The sequence below is a fragment of the Elaeis guineensis genome, chromosome 8, assembly GCF_000442705.2.
Source record: "Elaeis guineensis isolate ETL-2024a chromosome 8, EG11, whole genome shotgun sequence".
In the NCBI taxonomy this organism is placed as follows: domain Eukaryota; kingdom Viridiplantae; phylum Streptophyta; class Magnoliopsida; order Arecales; family Arecaceae; genus Elaeis; species Elaeis guineensis.
In genome coordinates, this window is record NC_026000.2 from 5,062,768 (window position 1) to 5,069,864 (window position 7,097).

The following is a 7,097-nucleotide window of genomic DNA, read 5'->3' on the forward strand; positions in this document are numbered from 1 at the left end:
TCTAAATATAAATTGCCCGAATTTGGAGGAATGTTTTTAATTTTTTCTGAATTAAAAACGTGTGTCAGTATGGACTAATATTATAATATATAAATCTTCCTCGTTCCCCTCTCCTATGGTTCGGAGATGTGGCATGACCCCCTCTTGGAGCAACCCTCCATTCATTGGTATGAAATCAATCACCTTGTTTCTTTCTTAAGTTTCAGCTCAAACATTTCTATATTATTTGCGTCATCTATCACCATTTCATTGATAAACCCACCCATAATCAAAGTAGATATTTTGAGCCCCAAATGGAACAGGAAAAGCAAGTTGGAGCTATGAACTCAATTCGAGCAAATATCCATTTTCCCACCTCATTAAATGCATCTGCATCGCATCGACTTAAATCCCCATTCTTTATCACCTATGGAGTCTGATTTCACACCTATTTTTCATACATAGTTTCTCTTATTCTAGCATTGAACATCCATCAGATTCTCTCATGCACTTAGAGATCAAACCCGTAAATAAACACCTTGACTAAAGGATAGAAGCGTCTTGTGGCTGTCACAAGTTGATTTGTTATCCTATGGTTAGCCCACAAAACGTCCCCAAAAGGCAAGTCATCTGGGGCAATAAACTTATACTTAGTCACCAATGCAGTTATTCAAGATAACGTAACCTATATGACGACCTCGATGGGAAGTCTGGAGGCAAGAAGCCTGGAGCAGAAGGCAGCAAGGACCGCGATAAGGTTCCCAGCACTGGAATTCTGAATCCATGCTCCCAACCTCTATCAGATCAAATGTTCTCCAAGCCTGCTGCCGTCCTCATGGTCAGCCCATGCTCGAGATATTCCATGGACAACATAGGCTAGATATCCCATGGAAACCACTGCACGCATTCAAACTAAGCCACAGGACAGCAAAATAAAGCCCCGTTCATTATCTTCTCATCCAATGTTTATTTCTCACTATTGCACCAAAAAGGAATTATTTTTTAACACAAGAAGCAACCTTACGGCAAGACCCGCCTTCTGCACTAAATGCACACATCCAGGCTCGAAACAGCACGCCACAGAATATCGCAGCAGCATAAACCTACACAAAGTTCAGGTACTGTAGCAGGAGAGCCAGTGGAGCAGCAAATGGACAATTCTTCACTTACGAGTTGGGGCAATCATTTAAAAAACCGGAGTAGAAAAACAGAACTAACGGACGAGTTGGAAATTGCAGGCACGTATCACTTCTCACTATTCCATACTTCCACAAAGTTTTGTTCTAATCTTGTGAGAGATCCACGTAAGAAACATGGTTATACTTTCAATGTCAACACGGAACAGCACCATACAAACAGGAAAGGCACTTTGCAGGTCTCATGCAAGAGACATTTTGCCCGTGGGAGGCACCCAGAACAACAACACCAAGAACAACTTTCTTTGGATTGACAACCAGAGTAAAAACCATCTCATTTGCGACTCCTACATCCTGCAAGCAAAAAGAACAGCCTTCCATTATACCTTTTGGGTCCTGTTTAATTCGTTTCTGCTTCAATGAACCAGCCAGCAAGTTCATGGAACAATTTGTGATCCACATCTGCCATGTCTGCCAAGTAGAGATCGCACAACTCCAAGATCTTGGAGTATCGCAAATCACCCTTCACATGATGTTGGTTCATTCTATGTATGAAGTATCTGGATTTTGCGTCTCCAACAAAAAAAACTCATTGCACCTCCCCCGATCATACAATTCCAATTTCTCTCCCCTGTGAGCACATCATGGAAGGAATTACCACACCCATCAAGGATCGATAAAAACTGCTGCACTTGTTTTGCTTTCTAATTCCCCTTGATTTTTAAGTTAGATCTAATTTCTACCTTCTCAAGGAAAGAAGGCATCCCTCAATTCATACGGATGGCCTTTAGCCTGCAAAAGAAGAAAAGATGATCAGAGAAATATGATGGAAACCGACAAATTTGTGATGTCAACAAATTCCATAAATATCACCAACAGCTTCAACAGGCTTAGCAATGCTATCAAGAAAGGCTAAAAAGACTACATGCAAGCATCATAGTGTGCAACTCTGAAGTATTTGAAGAAAACAAGGACACGGCAAAAACCTACTCAGCAATTTTAAAGCCTACAGTTTGGCCTCATGAAGGTGTGCCTTTGGAGACGATGCTGAAAACTTTACAGTTACTAACAATAGTTTGAACAGCGTTCGCTTCCAAGGTTTCTGAAACCCCCTAAAAAACGTGTGGCAAATGTCACTTCTAATCAATAGTAGGAATATTTTTTTATTCCTCATGGCACATTATTCCAGATTATTGAGCATACATTTTATTGCTGATTTTACATAGAAGCTACCAAATGAATGTTGTGCCAGTGACTCAAAGTTTATTCAATTAAATTGTGACTGGTACCATCCATGTGGAAGAGAAGAACATGCAGCCAGTAAATTTCATAGGGAAACATAAGGATGAATGCCCTTACTTCACAAAAAGCATTATTATTGAGAATATCTAGCTGGAAGAATTTCTATAAAACCAAAAGTGAGTATTCTCTGACTACTCAACATGTAGTCAATCACTACCAGCTTTCCCTTTTACATATTTTTTTAACAAATATCAGTAATTGAAGCTTGGAATGAAATTGGAAAATGGGGGAAGCTGCCCTTGACCTAGTGACACTTAAATTCAGTTATGTATTTTATCAGTCGCATTTTACCTTAAAATGTTTTGATAAGCAACCAATCCATAAATGAAAAAGGAGCTGCAAGCCAATAGATGCAAGCAGGCGTTGTACCAGACAAGGTAAGAAGTCCCAGCAAAGCCAATAGACAAGTTGCACTGTGCCATGCTCACAAACCCAACAAACTGAAGGCCCAAGAAGGAAGTTTTAAATCATTGAAAGAATAGTTGTTTCTAATAGCAAACAATGGGGTGCATATAAACTGAATATGGATCCCTAGCACTATCAACATTGTAAGTAACCATTTCAATTAAATAAAGTAATTGTTTCTGATTTATAAAAATATAATTAATGTAATTTGCTGATATTCCCACTTGATAAATTCGTAGGAACAAATGAGTCTTTTGACTCAATACAAATTTCTTTTTTGTTTTTTTAATTACACAAAAAAGAGAGCAGTCATAACAGCTGAGACATTGCAAACTTAGGACACGTTTTTTTTTATTAAAGAGTCAAATAAGTAGCTACAACTACTTAGACACACATCTTAAATACTGGAAAAATAAGAATTGATGAAAGAATTTGTCTCTTCAAGTTTCAATCTGTTTGGTGACCCAATTATGCATGGATGTAAAATACACTTAAAGCATTTTCCATAAGCAAAAAAAGTTTTGAGGATTGGCCGCAAACCACCATAAATGTAATTAGTGAAAAGAAAGCCATCAAAATGTGGGAGGACCTCTATGACTTGAAGAGGTGCAAAGTCTGATCTTAACATGGTATGATTTTTGGGATTAACCATTATGCTGTCAAGATGGTAGATGAGGCAAACTTGATCTCACATGCTAGAAAACAGAAGATAGACAATCAACAGTCACGATGCTGGAAGCTTGGAACAAATTAATGAAGCAATGAAACAAGTCACAATGGCTCTGATAAATGCCACATAATCAGACAACTGGCAACAGATACAAGGTTTTTGATGCTCCTTCACTATCCCAATTCCCAACCAAAAGGTTTACTAGGTACTCTTCCATCCTCTTATGAATAAGTGGCATATGGAAAGCAAAATAGATATGCAATCACATAGAAGATGGCAAGGGGTCCAAGACTAAGCAAAGTGCAAAAAAAAAAAAGTGAAAGAAATCATCAGCCATCATATGTTTTGCAATTAGAAACATCTTGCAGGTAGCACTTTCACAGAAGCCTATTAATATAGTTTGCACAAGACTAAAAACAAATGCATGTGAAGCATCCATAGAGATGGATGATTACAGGGAAATAGATGACAATTAGATAATAAAAGTCTAAAAAAAGTGATAACATGAAACGAAACGGACACTCAATTGTTTCCATATTTTTATCTTTTCTTAATTCCACAACTACTGTGATTCTAACTCCAATATCCTGCATGATCTGGGTTACTTTTCTACATGAGGCATAAAATGGTTACAATTGCCTAGACTTTGACTTTTTTCTTGATTTTCCTTCAAATATTTTTCTGCATTTCATATTGACTGTCATCTTGAAGACACTTGATCCACAAAAGATGGTCTGATATAAAAAAACTCATTTTTCAGCACCTCAAAAAACCATCATCCATACTCCCATATATCTCTAATAGATGACAGATGAATGGTAAAATAGCCTCTGTTCATAATATTAGAGCATTCATCTTCAGCATGTTGTCAAACAACTAATTTTTTCGAAATCCCCTAAAAAGGTGCCAGATAACCACCATTAAAAAATGTGGTACTCGAGGATTCTAGGTGCAACAAAAGGAGAAAAATACCCAATTGCACTGACCAATCTGATAATCATGTAGAACACCTTGATCAAAGTATTGCCAATACAGATAGGAGATCACGCAATCAGCATCTGGCCATGCCATTGTCACATGGCCACTGATCTAAGCCATGGATGAACCATTTCATGGATTAATACATATATAATAATTTATTATTGTAAACAAGCAATACATCATGATGCATGTGCCAGCCCATGTGCAAGCCCCCAACCACAAAACACGTTACGCGCATAAAAGATGAAAGAAAGAAGAGAAGGGGGCTTCTGTCCCTGGGACTATTTTAAACTGTGCAAGATGATGACTTCCTTTTTACTTTTTCTTAACCATCTTGTACCGCACACTATTCCTCAATCAAACAAAAGAGAGCCTCCTGCTCCATGTTGCTTCCTTCGCTCCATGAGAAATTTGAATAGTGAGTAGACAACCCAAACCAGAACTCTGAACTCCTGATATTAAGAGACGATACACCAAACCATTCAAGGAGGTCTTTAAAACAGCCTCCAATTCCCCTTTCTATGCAATGTCCACAAAACAGCCTCCAATTCCCCTTTCTACCACAAGGAATCTCATCTACAAGTTTAGTTTACCATCAACGTCCTTTCAAGTTGTCTGCTAGTCATCATCCATCAGCATTTTTATGGAAGAAAATGGGGTTTCTACCCCCTCTCCTTCAACCACAACCTTAGATTTCAATAGACAAGCTATTTTACTCCTCTATCTGTTTTACTAATATCTGAAGCTGACATTTCATAAGGCTTCTTTGTTATGGTTAACTCCGGATAGTTTCCATCTTCCAGCATCAATGCACGTGGAATTTGACACTTACTAAAATCTCTTACTCCATTGCCTGAGAGAATTATTCAAATCTCTACCTTCTTCAACATTGACAAGGTCCAAGATCTGTCCCTTGGTCCAAAATCCTGGTACCCATCTCTGGCCGTTGGGTGCACAGAGGGTTGTGGCAAGCTTAATGAGCAAGCAAGGGAGAAACATTTTTAGCAAATGATAATGCATCATCACTCCAAAGCGACCTTGATGAAGAAGAATTCGCTACAAATCCTTTTCCAGTTCAGAAAAAAAAAAAAAAAAACTCTTTCAAGAAGTCACAAGAAATGTCTTCAACCTTAAGTATGGAAAACAATAGAGACACTTATTTGAGTACCGTAGTGTAATGTATCCACTAAAATTGTGAGGCACTGTAGCAGAGAAGCCAATACACTATATTACCTGACCAATGATACACTAATTATAAACATGTCACCCAGCATTACTCAGGCATGGAGAGAGTATTAGGTTCACAGCTTTGGGGACAAATCTTCCAGAGGACTTTTGAATTGGAAAACAAGATGGTTGCTTTCATTTTTACAATCCCAACTCGACCCAAGTCCTTGTGGTTACCTATACGATCTCCCGGTAAGTTCACTTGTTTCACTCTCAACAGCAAAACTAAATCTTCTCAAACATGTACAGCATTGGCAGGGAAAACATGCTGACAGTAGGAGAAGGTGCTTTCTCTCGAATGTAGAATGAAAAAGAATAAAGAAGTCTATTTCATATTACAAACAAATCAAGCAGTAAGTTAGGAGATATGACATTGACTGGGCAAGCTGCTATCACATGCTTGCTAGTGAACATAAGGGTAAAGGAGCAAATTTATAGAGATAAGTAATGGCCACAGCCCTCCATAAAATCTCGTGGAAATGAATCTAGCTCATGTCAAATCCAATACATATATAAACTGAAAGATACAAAAATGATCCACATTCGATCAGAAACTAGGATGCAGTCCATATATGATATTATATCAGAATTCCAACATTAAACTGTCAAACCACCACCGGGCACACCATCCTTTTAAATAGTATTGACTAGAAAGAATCTCAAAAGCACTGGCAATACTGGATGGTAAGTTAAAGTTTTGTAATAGTTAAAACTTAAGAGTGAATTTATGATTTCCCATATGCATTTTCTGCTAAGTATTTGTGTTACATAAGAGCAGAATGTGAAAAATGCATACATTTGAACTTTGACGTGTTTTAGTTTGATATTATGCATGCAGAATGATTGCACTAATGTGGTTGGAGTAAATTCAGAGGACGATAAAACTAAGTGTAGCCATGAGTTCTTAATAATCTTGGTAACTGAGAACTTACAAGCATTCAGGATCACCACATCATCCACCCGAGAGAGAGAGAGAGAGAGAGAGAGAGAGAGACTATTAAGGTTCATGAATGACATTCTTCAAACAGTGAATCTAGGCTCCCAAATTTCTGATTGCAAATCATGAGAACACAATGATGTATTTTTTTGAAATACCATAGGCAAAGATCTATGATATCAAGTAATACTCCTCTTCTCAGACAGATAATATGAAATTATGAATGCTAACTAGCAGTCAACTTTATGACTTTGATGGTACTCTATCACATAATAATATAATTCTCCAAGTACATGTGATACTATGAATGTGCCTGACAGATAAATAACAAGATTTCCTCTTTATATAGTATGTTAGAGCTGACCACAAAGAAAGCACGAATGACTGAGGAATCATAAAATTTGAGATAGCACAAATGACTGAGCAACCGTAAAAATTTAAGATCACAACTGGAACATCA

The 7,097-nt window shown here is 37.6% G+C and overlaps 1 long non-coding RNA gene across 1 annotated transcript; it reads right to left on the reverse strand.

Annotated features, from left to right (window-relative positions):
• Window positions 1–1,211: 1,211 nt before the first annotated feature.
• On the reverse strand, window positions 1,212–6,112 carry LOC140851083 (uncharacterized). Its single transcript, XR_012133894.1, has 2 exons — window positions 1,859–6,112; window positions 1,212–1,746 (listed from the first exon to the last, which is right to left on the reverse strand). It is a non-coding gene; the product is annotated as an uncharacterized lncRNA (long non-coding RNA).
• Window positions 6,113–7,097: the final 985 nt, after the last annotated feature.